The 11262-nt window shown below is 44.4% G+C and overlaps 1 pseudogene; it reads left to right on the plus strand.

Moving 5' to 3' along the window:
- Nucleotides 1–336: 336 nt before the first annotated feature.
- Nucleotides 337–843, plus strand: LOC105530538 (annotated as a pseudogene).
- The last annotated feature ends 10419 nt before the right edge of the window (nucleotides 844–11262 follow it).

The raw sequence follows: 11262 nt of genomic DNA on the forward strand, positions 1-11262 counted from the left end.
GCAGTGGCTCATGCCTATAATCCCACCGATTTGGGAGGCCAAGGTGGGAGAATCACTTGAACCCGGGAGTTCGAGATCAGCCTGGGTAATATAGCAAGATCCTGCCTCTACAGAAAAAAAAAAAAAAAAAATTAGCCAGGCATAGTGGCATACACCTGTATTCCTAGCTACTCAGGAGGCTGAGGCGGGAAGATCACTTGAGCCCAGAAGTTCAAGGCTGCAGTGAGCTGTGATTGCATCACTGCACTTCAGCCTGGGTGACAGAGTGAGACCCAGGCTCTTAAAAAAAAACAAAACAAAAAAGGCTTTGCAGATGCCACTGCTGCCCGGAGCCCTGTACTATCAGCCATGGTCAACCCTACCATGTTCTTCAACATGGTCGTCAACGGCGAGCCCTTGGGGCGTGTCTCCTTCAAGCTGTTTGCAGACAAGGTTCCAAAGACAGAAAACTTTCGTGCTGTGAGCACTGGAGAGAAAGGATTTGGTTATAAGGGTTCCTGCTTTCACAGAATTAATCTAGGGCTTATGTGTCAGGGTGGTGACTTCACATGCCATAATGGCAGTGGTGGCAAGTTCGTCTACAGGGATAAATTTGATGATGAGAACTTCATCCTGAAGCACACAGGCCCTGGCATCTTGTCCATGGCAAATGCTCGACCCAACACAAACGGTTCCCAGTTTTTCATCTGCACAGCCAAGACCGAGCGGTTGGATGGCAAGCATGTGGTCTCTGGCAAGGTGAAAGAAGGCATGAGGATTGTGGAGGCCATGGAGCGCTTTGGGTCCAGGAATGGCAAGAGCAGCAAGAAGATCGCCACTGCGGACTGTGGACAACTCGAATAAGTTTGACGTGTGTTTTACCTTCACCACCAGACCATTCCTTCTGTAGCTCCGGAGAGCACCCTCCACCCCATTTGCTCGCAGTATCCTAGAATCTTTGTGCTCTCACTGCAGTTCCCTTTGGATCCCATGTTTTCCTCGTTCACTTCCATGCCTAGCTGGATTGCAGAGTTAAGTTTATGACAATGAAATAAAAACTGAATAACAAAAAATAATAATAATCTACCCATAAAATTGTGAAAAAGGAAAAATACCTTTGTGCCTAGGCTATGCAGGATAGGAGTGGGGACTAGCCGTGCTTTTAGGCATCGCCTGGGAGACTTGGAACGCCTTCTTGAGGATAAGGGGTGCCTACTGTATATTGTTTGTATTGATCTGTTGTCATTTGAAAGGTCATTTGAATGTCTTTCCGGGTCACCGCACAGCCTGCACCTGAGTCAGGTCAATTGGCTGGCCATCCCGTCATGTGATTCTATACAGGGTACCATTATTTATTCATTTCCTTATTGCTGGAGCTTCATGGCCAAGGCTGCCAGTGGGCCCCTTCTTCCACAGTGACACTGTTTGCTCTGGGCACCTGGAGGGCCCCACTCATCCCTCCTGCTGGCTGGGATGTGCGTACCAGTGGTAGGAAGTTATTCCAGAGCACCCGCACCAAGCCAGCATCCTGGGGCAGGGGAGACAGGATGGAGGGACTCAGCCCTGCTGTAATCTTAGGGCACAACTTCCCCACTGAGGGATGCAGAGACCTTTTAACGAAAGTTAAATGTGCTTGTGTTGTGAGCGACTGTTATTTTGGGACTAGAGCCTACACAGCTCAGCCTGTATACTAACTAATAAAACATCTGCGTGTAGGCCGGGTGTGGTGGCTCACGCCTGTAACCCCAGCACTTTGGGAGGCCGAGATGGGCGGATCACGAGAGCAAGAGATTGAGACCATCCTGGCTCACATGGTGAAACCCCGTCTCTACTAAAAATACAAAAAAAAATTAGGCGGGCCTGGTGGTGGGTGCCTGTAGTCCCAGCTACTCGGGAGGATGAGGCAGGAGAATGGCGTGAACCTGGGAGGCGGAGCTTGCAGTGAGCCAAGATCACCCACTGCACTCCAGCCTGGGTGACAGAGCGAGATTCTGTTTAAAAAAAAAAAAAACAAAAAAAACAACAAATAAAACAAAACATCTGTGTGTAACTTTGGCCTTAGAGATGTTTTCGTGTTTTCATTATGTAATGTTTTGAGTAAGTAGTATGATCTATTCAAAGGTCAGCTATGTGGTACAAAATTCAAAAGGCATCAAGGGGAGGCAGCGAAGTTAAGTCTCATTCTCCCTGCACTGAACTTCTCCCCGATAGGCAGCTCCTGTTGCAGGCTCTTGGCGCATCCTTCCAGTGCTGGCAAGGATGGGGGCATGTGCACACATGTGCCTCCGCAGGCCTTCAACACAAATGGCAGCATGCCTCTTAATTTTTCACTTAATAGCCTATCTCGGAGATCATTATATATCAAAATACATAGATCAACCTCCTTTTAGTTTTATTGTATGTTTTTAGAGTTTGCGGGGGTGGATGTCTCACTGTGTTACCCAGGCCGGTCTTGAACTCCTGACTTCAAGTGATCCTCTGGAGTTGCTGGGATTATAGGCGTGAGCCACCATGTTCAGCTCCAACCTCCTTTTTAAAAAGGCTGTATATGGATCCTTTCCACTCAGAGACTCCTCTCTCCATATATAGAGAGAGCTGTTTCTCTTTCTCTTTCTCTTCTATTAAACCTCCATTCCGAAAAAAGGGTGGGGGGCTACTGTATATTGTAGCATTGAGTGGATATACCATTACCTCTTTAATCTGTCCCCTGTTAGTAGACAGTAAGGTAGTTTTCAGTCTTTTGTGCTAGAACACAGGGCTGAAGTTAATATCCTTGAACATGTATCACCTCTCCAGACTGTTTCCTAAAAAATATTTAAAAATCTTTCTCAGTTAAGTTTTAGGAAGGCAGTGTGGTGTGTTGAGATGAGTATTAAACCAGGAACCAAAAAGCTTCCTTCACTAACCCTCACTTGGACTTCGGAAGTCAGTTAACCCCTCCGGGGATGAGTGTCTTCATTGGTAAATGAAACAGACTGCTTAAAGGGAGCCATTTGTCTTTAAAATTCATGATTTGACAAGTACATACTTTGTCCTGGGCCTGACCCCATCCTCAGGGATAACGGAAGGCTGGGGAAGGTTCTGAGAGGGAATAGCTCTGAGAAAACCACAGACTTTATGCATCAGGGTCCCATCAGACCCCAGGGTTCTTCTTGAGTTGACTTTTTGCTGTCACTTCCTAAGGATAAGGGGAAAAGATACATTTTTGCAAAGGAGAGACCCCAGTCCTGCTTGTCCCAGGTTTAAGCCATCCCTTCTAGACACTGCCACTTGCTTCTTGTCTTGTAGACAACTTCTCAGAGCTCTGTGGTCTTTCTCTGTTTTTTAAAAATTTCTGTTTCTTTCCTCTACCATCCCAGAGCGGACCATGACCTCTGGCTCCGTTCTGGATCTGGGAGGTGCATTTCCTTTTGTGTTTGAGGACTCCAGGTTCACCTTTGTGATTCCTGGTGAAAAGCGCCATTTGTACAGCCTCACCAACTTGTCTTTGACCTTTGACTTTGCTCATAGAAACTGTTTTCTCTGTCTCTCATCTCTGGCCTTTGCCCTTGAACACATATCACACGCTCATATACCAGCCTTGGACCAAGCTATCTCACTTCTGTGTGTATTACAACCTTTTTTTTTTTTTTTTTTTTTAAGACAGAGTTTTACTCTATCGCCCAGGCTGGAGTGCAGTGGTATGATCTCGGCTCACTGCAACTTTTGTCTCCCAGGTTCAAGCAGTTCTCCTGCCTCAGCCTCCCGAGTAGCTGGGATTACAGGTGCGTGCCACCACACCCAGCTAATTTTTTATGTTTTTGGTAGAGACAGGGTTTCACCATGTTGGCCAGGCTGTTCTCCAACTCCTGACCTTAGGTGATCCTCCCGCCACGGCCTCCCAAAGTGTTGGGATTACAGGCGTGAGCCACCACATCCGGCCAACTGTTTTTTTTTCTTTTTAAAACCATCTACAACTTGATGCTTGTGAGCCACCAGCTCCCTTGAGGCTCATAAGCCACGGATCTATCCCTGTTTGTCTGTCAAACGGCTGAACAATTTGAATTTCATCTTCAATTGTATATAATGATCTTAAAGATATGTAAATAACAAAATTTTAAAGCACTTAAAATATTTCTTCCTGTATTCTGATCTTGCACTGTCTTTGTTACAAAGACAGGTCTTACTTCACAAACTAAACTTCATGCTAGATGCATTTCTGGCCAATGAGTGTTGTATGAAAGTTTATTATAGTTTAACATTGTCTCTTATCAGAATTGGGCTTTTATGTGATGTAGACACCAAAATTGTTTGATAATAATGAAATAATTATGAAAGGAGGAGGCTGACTGGGCACTGTGTCTCACACCTATAATCCTAGCACTTCGGGGGGCCAAGCTGGGCAGGTCACCTGAGGTCAGGAGTTCAACACCAGCCTGACCAACATGGAGAAACCCCGTCTCTACTAAAAATACAAAATTAGCCAGTATGATGGTGCATGCCTGTAATCCCAGCTACTCGGGAGGCCGAGGCAGGAGATTTACTTGAACCCAGGAGGCGGAGATTGCAGTGAGCCAAGATGGCGCCATTGCACTGCAGAATGGGCAGCAAGAGTGAAACTCTGTCTCAAAAAACAAAACAAACCAAACAAACAAAAACAGAAAGGAGGAAGCTAATGAGATAGAGTATACATTCCCACATTTCCAATACAAATACGGTACAGGTTTAGAAGAATCAAAAACTTGGAACAGCCCAATGTGTAAGAAGAGGGATGAGTTAGTAAACTAGACCAGAAGCTAGCAAAAAGGGACTAGTTAACAAACTGGACTAGAAGCTAGCAAAGGGGATCATCAAGATTCCTCTTTTCCAGCCACGCTTGTATTGATTCCAGGGCTTATTGTTCAGCCATTGTCTAGAGCTAGGCATCCTCTGCTGCTAACACCCGTGTAAAGATTTAAATTATTGGCTACTCTCACAGTCACCTTTATCCAAAGCTGTAGCCTCAATAGCTGCAGCCACCTGCCTGCTTGATGGATCTTTGTTGATGATCTCTGTCCCTCACTGGCCATACACTTCTGGGACAGCTCTGAGCTCTTGAGCCTTCTGGGGCTTGTCCGTGACTTACTGCTTTGCACAGAGACGATGTTGCTTTGTAGATACTCCCTACACCAATCGCAAGAGGAGAAGGGACGCACTAAGTATGGGTTGAAGCTACCAAACCCATGGTGGAGCTGAAATCCTACTTTAGATGAGGCCATAGTGCAGCCAGATGATGACAGCTGGAAGGTTGGCTTCCTGCTCTGGACTCTGCATTACACTTGGGAAAAAAAGAGTGAAGAAACTCATACTGGAATTACACAAATGAGCCACTGACAAAAACAAACTCATTTGTGTGACTTCTTCAAATCCTGAACTGCAGGTGAAAGCCATTATTGAATTTGATGGTCACATGATCAACTTAGGTAAGAGGGGTGCCCCAATCCAGGATGAGGACCAACTTTGGCCAGTACAGCCTGATAACCTGAGTCAACCTTAGCCAACTTCCCCAACTGTGGGTGTGAATTCTCTTCCAGCAGCAGGTAGTCTGATGTACCTTGGGTTACCTTTGTTTTTTATCCACTGTACCAAAACCTCATATTTTCTTCCTAGTAGTGTTATTCCTTCTGGTGAAGTGTTTTGGTATTCCAACCAGAACACCAGGGCATGTGCACACACGTAGCACAAAGATCTATTACAATTCCGTAAAACAGGTGAATAAAAAATGTCCAGAGATCACAATTAGACAGTTTACAAAAGAAGACCTAAAAATTGCCAGTAATCTGAAAAGATGGTCAACCCAAGGACGTACGTAAATGAGAGACAATGTAGGGTAGTAATTATGTGGATTTTGGAGCCAGACTGTCTGGATTCAAGTCCTGGTTGTGCCATTATTAGCCATGTGACCTTCAGTAAATTACTTAACTTCTCTCTACTTCAGTTTCCTCATCTATGAAATGGGAATAATAATAGCATTTACCTCCCAGTGTGACAGTTTACGAAGTTGTTATCTCTAGGGTGCTTGGTACCATGCCTGACACATAATGAGTGTTGCAGCATGTTACCTGCTGTGGTGATGATTATGATGGTGATGGTGATGATGGTGGTGATGATGATGATGGTGGTAATGGTGGCAATAATGATGATGGTGATGGTGATGGTAGTGATGGCGGCAGTGGTGGTGGTGGTAATGATGGTGATGGTGACCATAATGGCAGTAGTGATGGTGGTGATGATGATGTGATGGTGATGATGGCGGCAGTGATGGTGGTGATGGCGGTGGTGGTGGTGGTGATGGTGATGATGATGGGTGTAGTGATGGTGGTGGTGATGATGTGATGGTGATGATGATGATGTGATGGTGTTGATGGTGGCAGTGATGGTGATGGTAGTGGCAATGGTGCTGATGGTGACAGTGATGATAATGGTGATGATGGTAGAAATGATAAGATGGTGGTGATGATGGTGATGGTGATGATGATGGGGGTAGTGATGGTGGTGGTGATGATGTGATGGTGTTGATGGTGGCAGTAATGGTGATGGCAATGGTAGTGGCGATGGTGCTAATGGTGATGGTGATGATAATAGTGATGGCAGAAATGGTAAGATGGTAATGATGGTGATGGAAGTGGTGGTAGTGATAGTGATGGTGCTGATGATGGTGATGGTGATGTGATGGTGATAATAGTGATGGTGATGATGGTGGCAGTGATGGTGGTGATGGCAATGGTAGTGGCGATGGTGGTGATGATGGTGATGATGATAATGGTGATGATGGTAGTAATGATATGATGATGGTGATGATAGGAGTAATGGCAGTGGTGGTGGCAGTGGTGGTGATGATGGTGGTGATGGCAATGGTAGTGGCGATGGTGGTGATGATGGTGATGATGATAATGGCAATGATGGCAGTAATGATATGATGGTGATGATGGTGGTAATGGCAGTGGTGGTGGTGGTGTTGATAGTGATGGTGATGATGGTGGTGATGATGTGATTGTAGTGATGGTGATGATGGTGGCAGTGATGGTGATGATGGCAATGGTAGTGGCAATGGTGGTGGTGATAATGGTGTTAGTTATGATGTTAGTAATGTTATGGTGATGGTGATGATGGTGGTTATGGCAGTGGTGGCAGTGGTGGTGGTGATGATAGTGATGGTGATGTTGGTGGTGATGATGATGTGATTGTAGTGATGGTGGCAGTGATGGTGATGATGGCAATGGTAGTGGTGATGGTGGCAGTGATGGTGATGATGGCAATGGTAGTGGTGATGGTGGTGGTGATAATGGTGATGATGTTAGTAATGATATGGTGATGGTGATGATGGTGGTGGTGGTGGTGGCAGCGGTGTTGGTGGCAGCAGCAATGCCAGACTGCTCTACAAAGTGGTTGTTTCAGTTTACATTTTACCAACAGCATGTGAGTGTTCCCTTTCCTCACATTCTTCTGATATTCTTAGACTCTAAAATGTTTGCCAAATCAATGGGTGAAATTGAGCATGTTTTCATAAGCTTATTGGTTGTTAAGGCTGCCTCTTTTGTGGAGTGCTTATTCATATTGTCAGCCCATTCTTCTGTCAGTCTTTTGTCTTTTTCTTAATGATTTTTTTATTGATTTGTCATTCATCTAGCAAATAGTTATTGAGGATCTTTTATATGTCAGACACTGTTTTCGGTGCTAGGAATACAATGGAAAACACTGTTTTATGGATCTTACATTCTAGTTAGAGAGAAACAATACAGTTCCAGCTAGCAATAAATTATATTTAAAAATTAAAGCAGTACAATCATAATAATAGCTGGCTTCTACCAGATGATTTCTGTGTGCCAGCTACTATACTAAATTCTTAAATGTATGAATTCTTTTTATCCTCACATTTTTTCTAATACTATTTATTTCAGACAGGGTCTCATTCTGTTGCCCAGTCTGACTGTAGTGGCACAAGCACGGCTCACTGCAGCCTCAAACTCCTGGGCTCAAGTGATCCTCCCACCTCAACTTTCCAAGTAGCTGGGACCAGAGGCACACACCACCATGCCCAGCTAATTTTTTATTTTTTGTAAATACTAGGTCTTGCTGTGTTGCTCAAGCTGGTCTTGAACTCCTGGACTCAAGCAGTCCTACTGCCTTGTCCTCCCAAATGCTGGGATTACAGACATTAACCACCACACCTGGCCTAATACTGGTTTTTGAAAACATCATCCTTTTACAGCTACAGAAACTGGAGCACAGAGAGGTTAAGTAATAAACTGAAAGTCACACAGCTGGGAACTTGTGGAGTCAGGATTCAAACCCAAGTAGCCAAACTCTACCTAATGCCTGCAGTCCTGGCCAGAATATAATGTTGTCTTTCTCTACCATCCTAGAAATAAAATGTGAAGGAGAAAAGACCTTTGTATATATTCTGATTGGTAATACTTTCTCATTTGTGTTATAAATGTCTGACCTCATTCTGTGACATAAAATTTTTTTTATAATCACTTTACCATGAAATATTTAACTTTGGTGTAGTCAAAAGTTATTATCTCTTATGGTTTGTACTTTTGAGTCCTTGTTTGAGTAATTATTTCCTTCACTGACATTATGAAGTTATCGTTTAATTCTTTCACTTATTCATTTGACAGATGTTTACTTGAACCTCTACTATATGCCAGACACTGTTCTAGGCACTAGAAAGATGTGGAGTAAATGGACATCATCGCCTTCAGTTTTAAGGTTTTGTTTTCCAAGTTTGGGTCTTTCACTCATTTGGAATTTGTGGGTTTTTTTCTTCATGTTGTGGGATGTAGCAAACTAATTTTATATTTCTGCATGTAGGAATTCAGCTTTTCTCATGCTGTGTATTGAAAAGTTTTTTTCACTACTGGTTTATGATGTGATCTTCATTATATATCAAGTTTCATTACTATCATGGGTTGTTACTGATATGTCTGTTGCATTTCATGGACCTGTTTATCTAGTCTTCAGTTCTGTTGTATTTTAATAATGTTTTCCTTATAAAGGTATTGTGATTATTATACACTACTTCAAAAATGCATGAAAATGCAAAGGAGAATATTACAATCAGCTCTATTCCTCCCATTTTCCATGCAGGAACTTGGAAATTAAGGGGGGAAATATTTGTAAAATAATTAGTCTCAAACCACTAATGTTTCTTCTGTTTCACAGTGGACAGGAGCTAAGTTACCCCTCTGGAATTCACACACCAAAAATTGAACTCCTTTGATGTCACTCTCTCTATATATATTTTTTTTATTTTATTTTATTTTATTTTTATTTATTTATTTTTTTTAGAGAGAGGGAGAGTATCTTTCCTGAGCCTCCTGGGCTCAGGTGATCCTCCCACCTCAGCCTCCCGGGTACCTGGGAATACAGACACATGTCACTACACCTGGCTAATTTTAATTTTTGTGTAGGTATGGGGGTCTTTCTATGTTGACCAGGCTGGTCTTAAACTCCTGGGATCAAGCAATCCTCCCTCTTTGGCCTCCCAAAGTGCTGGGATTACAGGCGTGAGCCACTGCGCCCAGCCTGATGTCACTCTTAAGATTGATGTATTAGTTGTATGAGGCTGGGCTGCTGTAATCAAGAGACCCTAACGTGGGATTGAACAACGCAGTGGAAGTTCCCTTCTCATTCACGGACCAGCCTTGGTCATGTGTTCTAATGATGGTGAGGGAGTTCTCCTTCATTCTGTCATCCAGGGTTGAGGCTGTGCTATCGTGTGGCTCTGCCGTCCTCAGGGGTCTCACCTATGTCTGCATCCAAACAGCACAAAGGACAGGAAGGGCATGGGGAAGCCACCCACAAGGGTTTCTGGACAGCAGGAAGTGACACACGTCACTCCCACTGGCTGGAACTCAGTCAGTGACCACACCTGGCTGCGAGGCAGCTGGGAAGAGCTGTCCAGCTGTGAGTCCAGAGAGAGAAACGATGGGTTTTGTGGATATCATTGTGGACCACCCGTAAAGCGTTTACATGGCTCTATTACATTGGCTCTCCCATTAAGTCTTGTCTGTAGTTTCCATGAATACTTCTTTGAAGAGATTTGCTGGATGTGCTCATTGAATATTTGCCATTTCCATGGCTGAGAAGGAATGTATTGGTTTCTACTTGAGGTCTGAACGTGCCACTGATTCTCCCAGATGCAGGCTGAAGTGTCTGGGCTTTCAGAGGTGGCAAAACTGAGAGCCTTTTCTTTGTGACCTTTCATGTGCAACCCTGGGGAAGAGGGAGGTGGGACTTGTGCTCCTCAAGACCGAGGAATCTTTCTTAAAGGGCCACATGACATGCAGGCTGAACTTCCATGACTCGGTAATCAGCCCTGAGTACTGGGAGTCCGAATCGGTCTTTCTTCATTGGATTTCCAGGAGAGTCTTCTTTTGGGCATGGATTTTCCTTCAGTGTCTGGAAACCTGCTTAGCACCTCTCCCACCCAGGCACGGGGATGTCTGTTTCCGTCATGTTTCTCCCTCCAGAGTCCCTGGAGTCCTGTGGGATGCAAACCCCTGGCTAAGCAGCCACAGCCGACTCCTGATCTGCTCTGGCCATAACATCATCCTGTCACCCCCAAGGACAGGAGTGTCACCTGTCAACACTTCTAACTGTTGCATTTGATATAATTCACAAACCATACCATTCACTCGTTTAAAGCATACCATTTCAGGCTGGACTCGGTGGCTCACGCCTGTAATCCCAGCACTTTGGGAGGCTGAGGCGGGTGGATCACTTTAGGTCACGAGTTTGAGACCAACCTGGCCAACATAGGAAAACCCTGTCTCTACTAAAAATACAAAACTTAGCTGGACGTGGTGTCATGTGCCTGTAATCCCAGATACTTGGGAGGCTGAGGCAGGAGAATCACTTGAACCCAGAAGGCAGAGGTTGCAGTGAGTCAAGATGGCACTACTGCACTCCAGCCTGGGTGACAAAGTAAGACTCTGTCTCAAAAACTAAAAAATAAAAAAAAAAAAGTATACCATTCAGCAGCTTTTAGTTTATTCACAGAGTTGTGTACCCATCACTACAATCAATTTTAGAACATTTGCACCAACCGCAAAATAAACCCACATCCCGTAATCATGCCCAAGCCCTCCATCTTCCCAGCCCCTGAGCACCACTAATCTAGCTCTGTTTCTGTGGATTTCCCTGTCAGGACATTTTGTAGACATGGAATTATACAATACATAGTCCTTGGCAACTGGTGTCTTTCACTTAGCTTAGTGTTTTCGAGATGCATCCATTCATGTTGTGGTGTTTATCGGT

Source organism: Mandrillus leucophaeus, unplaced genomic scaffold, assembly GCF_000951045.1.
Source record: "Mandrillus leucophaeus isolate KB7577 unplaced genomic scaffold, Mleu.le_1.0 Scaffold83, whole genome shotgun sequence".
Lineage (NCBI taxonomy): Eukaryota > Metazoa > Chordata > Mammalia > Primates > Cercopithecidae > Mandrillus > Mandrillus leucophaeus.